This window comes from Rattus norvegicus, chromosome Y (genome assembly GCF_021556685.1).
Source record: "Rattus norvegicus strain SHRSP/BbbUtx chromosome Y, alternate assembly SHRSP_T2T, whole genome shotgun sequence".
Lineage (NCBI taxonomy): Eukaryota > Metazoa > Chordata > Mammalia > Rodentia > Muridae > Rattus > Rattus norvegicus.
The window spans coordinates 66,526,143-66,537,407 of NC_141555.1; positions in this window are offsets into that span (position 1 = coordinate 66,526,143).

Here is an 11,265-nt window from a genome sequence, read left to right on the forward strand (position 1 = left end):
TCTTTCCATGTTTACCAAAGAATAAAGTAATATGGGGGAGGGGAGACATGTAGAGAATAGTTGGTGCCTTATTGGTATTAAAAAAAATTCCTGAAGTCAAGAAATAATATTTGACAAGAGAAAAAACAAGGTTTTCATTAGGCAGAACTGTTTTTAAAATAACCTTCCTTTTAGTCAAGGAAAGGGGGGGTGGAGCAGGTCAGTTTGTAGAAAACTAAAGTCATTCCCATCAAAAAATTAAGAATAATGTGGATATTTGATGTACTTGAATAAAATTAGAAATTTTAGCTTTCAAAGGGGAAATATTGTGTTCCAGAGAGAGAAAGACAATGGAATGTCCAAACCCATACTTGATTCTTTCAATAAATCTTCTGGTAACTCATGTGTTTGTTGATATTAGGATTAAAATGCAAGTTGGATTTTTCGACTTAAGAGTTTAATGTGTGTGAATAGCTGCCAGTGGAAATACTTGTTCTCGGATTTCTCAAAAGGCATGAAAAAGCCGCCGTGGAGTTACTGAATTTTGTTTCAAAGACTTTAGCTCCTTGTCTGCAGGGATGCAGGGCCTCAATGGAAGGGCCTGAGACCTCCTAAGAGGTAGTGTCCAACTGAGGCCATGCGCACAGAGGGAAGGAGCCTTTCTCAGAAAATGGAGCTAGGAGAGCTAAAAATGAAGGCGACATATCGATCAAATCGCTGTAATAGAACGACCGCAGCCAGTTCACAGAGCGAGGCAGCTGTCAGCGACTCGGCCAAGAGAACGAAGAGAATTTGAAAAGATAATAACAACACAGAGTTCACAGAAGCCACTATAGACTCATGGGGTCTGCGAATTTCATCCCATGTACTTTGGGCAGAGAAAACAATCCAAACCAGAGATCCCTCTTCCTCAGCTCAACGGAACGCTGTGCCATGCCGTAGATATCCCATGTCAAGGACTCAACCTAGATGCTGGAAGCCTGTGAGAAACCGGAACTAGGTCATTTAAGTGCTGACACCAGAAATGGCTCAAGTCTGCACCTTCGTTGGAAGGAGAAAAAAATAAGTCCCACAGTACCGGAAGTAATCCTTATCAGGGTCTGTGTGAGGTCGGAAGTGGACGGCACCATGATCAATCAGTACGCAATGCCTACACGTGTCTGGTGAGACCACACAAATGAGGAAATGATTTTTAAATTTAAACACAATTTCTAATAACTAGTAACCTTTAAGTGTCCAGTTTTAGCACAAGTTTCCAGATTATGTGGTTTCTCAGGCGGAAGAACGCTGCACAAGAAGTGAGTTTGAAACTTCGGAGGGTCCCAGTATATGACAGCAAACTAAGAAAACCTTGGAGGTAGGATGTGATAAAACAAACTAGAGGAAATCTGTAAAACCAAGAAAGGAGAATTCAAAAGACTTGTACGGGAAAGGCCAGCAACAGGGAATGGCTCGGAAGACCATCCTCGTTTTCAGAGTTTATCGCAGCAAAATTGCCAAAGACTGGTAGCAAAATTGCCACTTGTCCCTGTGGACAATCTCTGAACGTACACACACACACGCACACACACACACACACACACACACACACACACACACACACACACACACACATACAGAGAGAGAGAGAGAGAGAGAGAGAGAGAGAGAGAGAGAGAGAGAGAGAGAGAAATAATTAGTCACCCAGTTAACACATATGCATGCACACATATGTGGAAGCCCAAGGTACATTCACGTAATATCCTTAATGTCTTTTCTGTCTTGTTCACTGTGGCAGCAACTCTCACTCACAGGCAAAGCTCCCTTTGGTATGGGTCATCTTTCCAGACCCCTTGCTCTGGGCACACTTCCTCTGCCTTCCAAGGTGGAATTATAGGATGGTCTCCACATCCACGGGGCATCTATGTAAGTTTCTCGGGACCTAGTGCTTATCTGCTAGACTCTCTCCCTAACCACTTGCAGAACTTTCTGTCCCAACTCCCATTTACCTTTCTTTTTGAAATTTATCGAGTATTCTTTACAAATAGAGACTATATACTTTTGAACTATGAGGTGTAATATTCTGATCACATTATACATTGAACAGATATTTTAAGATCAAGCTCATTCTATCTATCTATCTATCTATCTATCTATCTATCTATCTCTCAGATCCACTGTCTTAACATAATCCACATACACAAAACCCATGTGACAATCAGTTCACTGTTCCCAGACTCTGATGTGTTGTTCATCCTGTAACCGAGTGATGCTATACATTCTGTCAAATCTATTTCTCAAAAGGAAAAATGAACATGCCAGTAACCCGGTTAAAACCCTCAAATGGCTCTATGTCACTGAGGGTAAGTTGGAAAGCCCCTCTGTTGAAGTCCCTCTATTGATAGACAGATGCTGGTCTTGAAAGACCAAAAGCTATGACACACTATCCCGTGCCTGGGAAATCATAAGTTTAGCTTCTTGCGTTTGTAAACTGAACAGAAAATGGGGATTACAAGGGGAATGTAAAATTTCTTGTTGCTAGAATACTCAGTCACATAGCTTATAGAGGGTCTGAACTCAGTGTTTGACAGGGGTGTTATAGGGGGATTCATGTGTGTGTCTTAGTTGAGTGCCTGTTCCCAAGTTCGAGGGCACATACGTGTGTACATACATGCACAGATGAGTAGAATGTGCATTATCTTCCTCACTACTCTCCATCTCTCAGTGAACCACAGCCCACCATTTTGACTAGTGTGGCTGGCCCGGATAATCTTGGCAATCCACCTGCCTCCACCCTACAATGTTACAGACATGATTAGCCATGCATGGAGTTTTACAAAAGTGCAGAGAGAATTTGAACTCTTTGGGCTTGCAGAGCAAAGGCTTTTGCCCACTGAGCTATCTTCCCAGTCCCCATCAGGATGTGGTCTATAACAACCTTCATGTCCTGGCTTCTGCTGTGTGTGTGCTCAGTGTCTGAAGTGATATTCTCTCATTGAAACAGGTCCACCCCCACATTCCTCTGTGCTTACACTCAGAACAGAGTGTCTCTTTTATCAAGAGAACTAATTCAGAGGTGGCCATGTTCTGATTGCAGCCTGTGAGGTACATAAAAGACTGGCTGCATCTTCAAGACTTGGGCTTTCTTACCCTATGAACTGGAAATTGGTTTCCCTCCCTAGAGGATGGAGAAAAGGAGAGAAGGATGAGAGAAAGAGAAGGAGGCAAAGGTCTAGGGGAGAGGTTGAAGTCACTTTAAAAATTCCAAGTTAACATCAAACCTGAAGAGTAGACAGGGAGAAATTGACAGTGTCACTGCTGTCAACACACACACACACACACACACACACAAACACACACACACAAACACACACACACAGAGACACACACATGTGTGTCTGCTGTGCTCAGGTGTCATTCCCCCACTAAATAAAATGCTCTATTAGGCTTATCTTTCCCTCTCACGAGTAGCCTGTAATTAAATAACCGCCGTTTAAAAACCTGTTAGCCTGAAAGACAGCCATTTGAGCATTTTCCTTAGCTGATGAATTACAGGTACCAGTGTTCCTTGATAAACATGCCTGTTCTAAAGCAATGCATGAGAAAAAGAAAACACTTCTAAAACAATTGATGGGGTGCTCATGGATTGGCAGGATTAATATAGTAAAAATGGACATTTTACCAAAAGCGATCTACAGGTTCAATGCAATCCCCATCAAAATACCAATCCAATTCTTCAAAGAGTTAGACAGTACAATTTGCAAATTCATCTGGAATAACAAAAAACCCAGGATAGCTAAAAGTATCCTCAACAATAAATGGACTTCAGGGGGAATCACTATCCCTGAACTCAAGCAGTATTACAGAGGAATAGTGTTAAAACTGCATTGGTACAGAGACAGACAGATAGACCAATGGAACAGAAATGAAGACCCAGAAGTGAACCCACACACCTATGGTCGCTTGATTTTTGACAAAGGAGCCAAAACCATTCAATGGAAAAAAGATAGCATTTTCAGCAAATGGTGCTGGTTCTACTGGAGGCCAACATGTAGAAGAATGCAGATCAATCCATGCTTATCACCCTGTACAAAGCTTAAGTCTAAGTGGATCAAGGACCTCCACATCAAACCAGATACACCCAAACTAATAGAAGAAAAACTAGGGAAGCATCTGGAACACATGGGCACTGGAAAAAATTTCCTGAACAAAACACCAATGGCTTATGCTCTAGGATCAAGAATCGACAAATGGGATCTCATAAAACTGCAAAGCTTTGTAAGGCAAAGGACACTGTAGTTAGGAGAAAACGGCAACCAACAGATTGGGAAAGATCTTTACCAATCCTACAACAGATAGAGACCTTATATCCAAAACATACAAAGAACTCAAGAAGTTAGACCGCAGGGAGACAAATAACCCTATTAAAAATGGGGTTCAGAGCTAAAGAAAGAATTCACAGCTGAGGAATGCCGAATGGCTGAGAAACACCTAAAGAAATGTTCAACATCTTTAGTCATATGGGAAATGCAAATCAAAACAACTCTGAGATTTCACCTCACAGCAGTGAGAATGGCTAAGATCAAAATCTCAGGTGACAGCAGATGCTGGCGAGGATGTGGAGATAGAGGAACACTCCTCCAGTTTTGGTGGGATTGCAGACTGGTACAACCTTTCTGGAAATCACTTTGGAGGTTCCTCAGGAAATTGGACATTAAACTGCCTGAGGATCCAGCTATACCTCTCTTGGGCATATACCCAAAAGATGCCCCAACATATAAAAAAAAAAACACGAGCTGAACTATGTTCATAGCAGCCTTATATATATAATAGCCAGAAGCGGGAAAGAACCCAGATGCCCTTCAACAGAGGAACGGATACAGAAATGTGGTACATCTACAAAATGGAATATTACTCAGCTATCAAAAACAATGACTTTATGAAATTCGTAGGGAAATGGTTGGAACTGGAAAATATCATCCTGAGTGAGGTAACCCAATCACAGAATAACAACACGGTATGCACTCATTGATAAGTGGCTATTAGCCCAAATGCTTGAATTACCCTAGATGCCTAGAATAAATGAAACTCAAGACAGATGATCAAAATGTGAATGCTTCACTCCTTCTTTTAAAGGGGAACAAGAATATCCTTGGCAGGGAAGAGAGAGGCAAAGAGTAAAACAGACACAGAAGGAACACCCATTCAGAGCCTGCCCCACATGTGGCCCATACATATATAGCCATCCAATTAGACAAGATGGATGAAGCAAAAAGTTCAGGCCGACAGGAGCCGGATGTAGATCGCTCCTGAGAGACACAGCCAGAATACAGCAAATACAGAGGCGAATGCCAGCAGCAAACCACTGAACTGAGAATAGGACCCCCATTGAAGGAATCAGAGAAAGAACTGGAAGAGCTTGGAGGGGCTCGAGGCCCCATATGTACAATAATACCAAGCAACCAGAGCTTCCAGGGACTAAGCCACTACCTAAAACTATACATGGACTGACCCTGGACTCTGACCCCATAGGTAGCAATGAATATCCTAGTAAGAGCACCAGTGGAAGGGGAAGCCCTGGGTCCTGCTAAGACTGAACCCAAAGTGAATGAGATTTTTGTTGGAGGGCGGCAATGGGGGTAGGATGGGGAAGGGAACACCCATAAAATAGGGGAGGTGGAGGGTTTAGGGGGATGTTTGCCCAGTAACCGGGAAAGGGAATAACACTCGAAATGTAAATAAGAAATACTCAAGTTGATAAAAAAAAAGAAAGAAAACACTTGATGGGGGATTAGATTCCATGACTCGGGCCTCACTCAGTAGACGCTGTCCCCAGCAGGGAGCAGAGCCCAACTAGGACCAGCTGCAAGACTGGTCTTCTAGAGGGTGTAAGATCCAGGAGCGTCACTTAGGGGACTCTGTCTGACGTCTCTTTTCCCAGAACAAATGTTGTTGCTGCCCATGCTGAGCCACTGAAGCCGAAAGAGTGAGGAAAAAAACAGCTCCCTTTGGCGACCATCTCTCCTTAGGAACTTCACCATCAGGGCCAGAAATTTTTCACTACTGCTTCAGGTCCTGATCATGGTTGTAATGGCTGACTGTGGTGCTGACCTTTTCCTCATAAAGTTCTTTTTAAAGAGTAATTGGTCTCCTCTTCCTTCCCTTGGAACCCACCGTGCAATTTACATAACAGATGTCTGTGTATCTTTTTAAGGAAAACAAAACTCAATCCAATTCTACCCTCTGGCATCCAAAACGCTTGTCATTTTCATAGCCAAGTACTTCAGAGTGCTGACTCACTCCTGAATCAAAAATCTCATCTAAATCAGTTCCTGGTGAGACTCGGGTATGATTCACCATAGGGTACATCTCTGCACCATTTATGAGTCTACAAAATGAAGAAAGCAAGATGCATTTTGCAGCTAGCATAAACTGGTTAACTATAACCTCTGATCAACTTGGCATCACTTGAAGACAGAAAAAGACAGACAGACAGACAGATACACATGTGAGGGAGGGCTTAGCAAATGTCTTATTGTGTTGTTATGTTGGTCTGTGGACAGGCCTATGAGGAATTGCCTTGATTGTTGATTGTCGTAGGAGGGCCATGCCCACTGTGGGCAGCACCATTCCCTAGGCAGGTCGTTCTGAGATGTATAAGAAAGCTAGTTGACCTGGAGCAAGCCAACAAGCAGAGTCCCTTGGTGGCATCAGCCTCGAGACCTTGTTGTAGTTCCTACTTTGTCTCCCCTCCATGACCTGAAAGTTGAAGTCAAAACATTGTTCTCCCCTACACTGCTTTCTGTCCAAGCATTTTATCACAGCCACAGAAAGGAAACTAGAATGGATTCCATGGGGCAGCAGGGAGGACTGATGCCCCCACAGTTTCTCAGGGGCCTGTGCTTGCAACTTCTGGCTTTTCGATCACTGTAAGCCACAGTGACCTGGGCAGGCTCAAGAGAAGGATGGACAGTCTGCATTACCTAGGAGATGACATATTCACTTCTGTCCTTATTCCATGTACAAGAAAGAGTGCTAATGACCCAGTGGTCATTTATAACATTTAGCAGTTGGAACAGAAAGAGGGGAGGAACTTAAGGCTTCCCACAGGGCAAACAAGAGGACCAGAGGCAGAGGTGAAGCTGAACTCTGTAGTACATTTCCTGTGTGGACTCCCTTCCCCAACCTAGTAACCAAAGAGAAGGTTCTAAGTCAAGAAAGAAAGAAGAGAGCCACAAGACAAAAGAAACCCAAGTATCTCAGTAATGCCCCTGCCTCAGCTGCACTGCCCAGAGGTTTGTGAGTCTGTGGACATGTCTATGAGGAACTGTTTGATTGTTTACTGACTTAGGAGTGTCAAGCCCATTGTGGGTGGTACCATTCCCTAGGCAGGTGGGTTCTGAGCTGTATAAATGACCCAGTCTTGGAGCTTGTCTGCTGCTCATGTGGTGTTTTTTTCAGTTTTTTGTTTTCTAACTGACAGAGAGGGCTACAGTATTGCCTAGAGAGAAGCATTGAGCCTGTTGTACAAAACTCAGCATCTTACTGTAAACGAACTCAAGGAAAATTCCAGATCTCATTAAACAGATAGTGGCCACCTTGTCCCCTTCTCCAATTTCTAGTCATTAACCAATTTTTAAGCTCCTGTTATCCCACCTTAACCACAACACACTCTGATCTTTATAAGACTGCTGGCACTCAAGCAGTGCAAGCCACCAGACAGAGGACAGAGGTAACAAATCCTAACATCCACCTCAGTTCCCAACTCAAATGCTTACAGAAGCCTTGACAACCTTCTGTCAAAACAGGCATCAAGTTGGTCTCATTACCTACCCTTTAATTGTCAAAACATTTGCATGTCTAAGTTCTTTCTGTTAAAGGGGTGGGGGGACTTCTTTCTAATTTATGAGCCATTTACTTTAGTGTTGTTAAGCAGAGAAGAGGACAATCCATTTGACCATTACTCAAATAGGTGACTGATGTATGCATGAGGCTGTTCCTATTTCTCCAGTAACCATATGTCTAGATGGCTTTTCCTTGGAGGATGTAGGAAACAAGCCTTCTACCCGATCCTTCCTTTCTAATTCAGGAGTTCTCATGATCACTCTGGCATCCACCTCATACCAGATCAGAAAAACTGTCCACGATCCCTTCTGCCATTAATGATCAGACCCCACTGTGGGCTGGAGAGACAGCTCAGCAGCTAAAAGCACTGGCTGATCTTGCAGGTGACTCAGGTTTGATGTCTTGCACCCACAAGGCAGCCTCCACACATCTGTAACTCCGGTTTCAGGGAAGACCTTCTGTTGGCTTCCCTGAGCTCCAGGCATGCCCCAGGTACATATACATGCATGCAAATAAAGCACCCCCAAACATAATATATATATATGTATATATATATATATATATATATATATATATATATATATATATATGTAAGCCTTAGAAGACAAGAAGGAAAAGGAAAAGAAGATGAAAGAGAAGAGAAGGAGGCAGCCCTATGAAAGCCACAAAAACACTGCATTCAATTTTTTCTTTATTTATTTTATTTATGAGTACACTGTAGCAATCTTCAGACACACCAGAAGAGGGCATCAGATCCCATTACAGATGGTTGTGAGCCACCATGTGGTTGCTGAGATTTGAACTCAGGAAGTCTAGGAAGAGCAGTCAGTGCTCTTAACCGCTGAGCTATCTCTCCAGCCCCTTGATTATTTTAACTTTGTAGTCCATAAGTCCAAGCTCTTACTTTCAAGGATATGCCGGGAGTGTGTGTGCACACTGTATATTATTAATCTGGTGCTGATTTGTAGAGACAGGTGGATCCTGGGGCTTGGGGTGCCAGCCTATCTAGCCAAATTGGTGAGATCCAAGACAATGGGAGACCTTGTTTCAGATGATGTGGTTGGTGTTCTCGAGACTGACACCAATCTTTCAACCTCCACAAACATGTGAACACAACCGTGAGTACACATGATGCATACAATACAACAATGAAAAATGAAATGTGGAAATTCAATAAAGAAAGCTCCATTGCAGCTGGTGGAGTATAGAGAGGATTGCTTCTCCAAGTATAGTTATCTCTGAAGAGGAAGTCAATAAATGTCTCAGACAAGAGCCTTTGAAATATCAGCTGCCAACCAAGGCCCCAGAACTCCTCTCTGGCTGCAATTACCTTCTTAACATGGCTCCCCAATGTCTCCTGGGACCAAGGTTTCCCCTTCCCCATAGCTCTGCCCTACTTTGAGCCTAAGAACCCAAAGAGCTAGCCAAGAAAGGTGGGGAGAAAGGACACGAAGTGCTGGAGAGGAGTCTGCCAGTAATCCAGTCATATACACAGAACATTCCTTTGGCACTCAGTCCACGGATGCCAGGCAATGTCACTGAGCTGGATGCCCAGGAGGCAAAGGCAGGGTTTAATAATCAAATAGGTGGCAGTCTTTACCACAGTAAGTTCAGCCAGCTGTCAACACAGTCAGAACTCTGAAGAAGATGACACCTGTCTGTAAACTGTGAACTCCTGAGTGCGTGTGCATGCTTTTGTAGAAGGACTGTGTGTCTGCACTCATGCATTGTTATTTAAGCTGAGTTTCTTTCTTTTACTTTCATATATTATTACTCCCAGGACTATTTCATGACTTAATAAATCTTACCAATATATCTTCCTCTGTGCCTGTTAGCTCTGAAAATTCCTGCAGGTCACTCAACGATGTGGTTTACTGCCGCGCCTGCAGCAGAGATAACTGAGATCGGGGCTGACATGACGCCTGAGTGGCAGCCGGTTCTAGGGTTCGCACCACACGTGGTTAAGCCCCCTGCTTGCGTGCGGCAGACTGCAAGAAGATGTGCACCTGGACTTGCCCCCTGCTGCAAACTTGGCTCTGGGCTGATGGGCATCTGGGTCATGGGAAATATCGTTGTCAGCAGTTATTTCTTTATTTTTTCTTTGTTTGATTCTGAGTATGATCTTGGTAAGACAGAGACTTCCTTTAATAATAGGACAGAAGGTCCTGATCTATTTTTGATCACTAATACCACAAGCTTTCCTGCTTCCTCTTTACAGCAGACAGAGCCTCTGATGACAGGGACTCCAAGGTTGCAGATTATGTCTTCTCTTATAGATAAGATCAAAGATTTAACAAAGAATTATACTTATAAGGATAGTGATGCTTCTTCTATTAGGGTGTTGGTAGAACTGTTAAGAAATGATTCCTTGAGCTTTGGGTCGGCTATGAATATTTTACAGAGTATAGAAACAGGTGGTGGCAACCAGGTCCTTACAAGGGGACCATATGTGTATTGACCAACGGATGCTCCATTACCATATACTGGAGAATATGATTTGAATTTTGATAGATGGGTTACTAAGGATGAATATAGGGTCAGGTATTTGTCACAGCCTTGGTCAGAAAGATTGGCAAGAGCCCATCCTCCTTTGTGTGTGCTCTCAGAAGAAGAGAAATGGGAGGTAAGTTCACAAATCATCAGATACTTTAGACAGGCATGCAATATTATTGCCGCAAGCCTTGGATGTGCATCTACAGGACTAGCGAAGATGGGATCAAAAGGGTTAACTAGACCGATAGAACTAGGTGCACAGACTTGATGGCGTAAGATACGCCAGATTTGCGGTCCCCTGAAACTTCCTCCTTGATGTGACAAACGAAAACTAGACTAGGCTGGCTGACTGCGGCTCGTCTGAAAAAAAAAAGCAAGCTATACATTTTTACAGAAAAATCAAATGTTCTTGGACATGGTCCAAGATTGTTATGCAATGAAAATTGTGTATAAATGCCTGATGCTCTCTCAGTAAAGTTGCAACAGCTGACCACACTCTCTCTGTGTCTGTGTCTCTGTTCTCCATCCCGTCTCCGCTCCACGCGTGTCCTCAACAGGGGTCCCCCCGCGGATCCTTGGAACCCCCAAGATTGCCGGCAGTTTACCTTGTCAATTATTTCAGGGGACTTGTGGGTGAGACCCTTTCCGTGAAGCCCAACAGAAAAGAAGAGAACAAAAGCCCCACCTAGGCAAAAGAAATCGGGTACAACATTGTCTGTAATGATTCGGGGTGGACGAGCACGTGGATAAGATAATGCGATGTGAGAAGTGAGTGCAAGCTGGACACACAAATGGGGACAATATATCACTATTTGCAGGTGATATAATAGTATACTTAAATGACTCCATAATTTCCACCAGAGAACTGCTGTAGTGATAAACAACTTCAGCAAAGTCCTGGATATAAAATTAACTCAAACATATCAGTAACCTTCCATGAATAAACAGACCAAGAAAGAAATTAGGGAA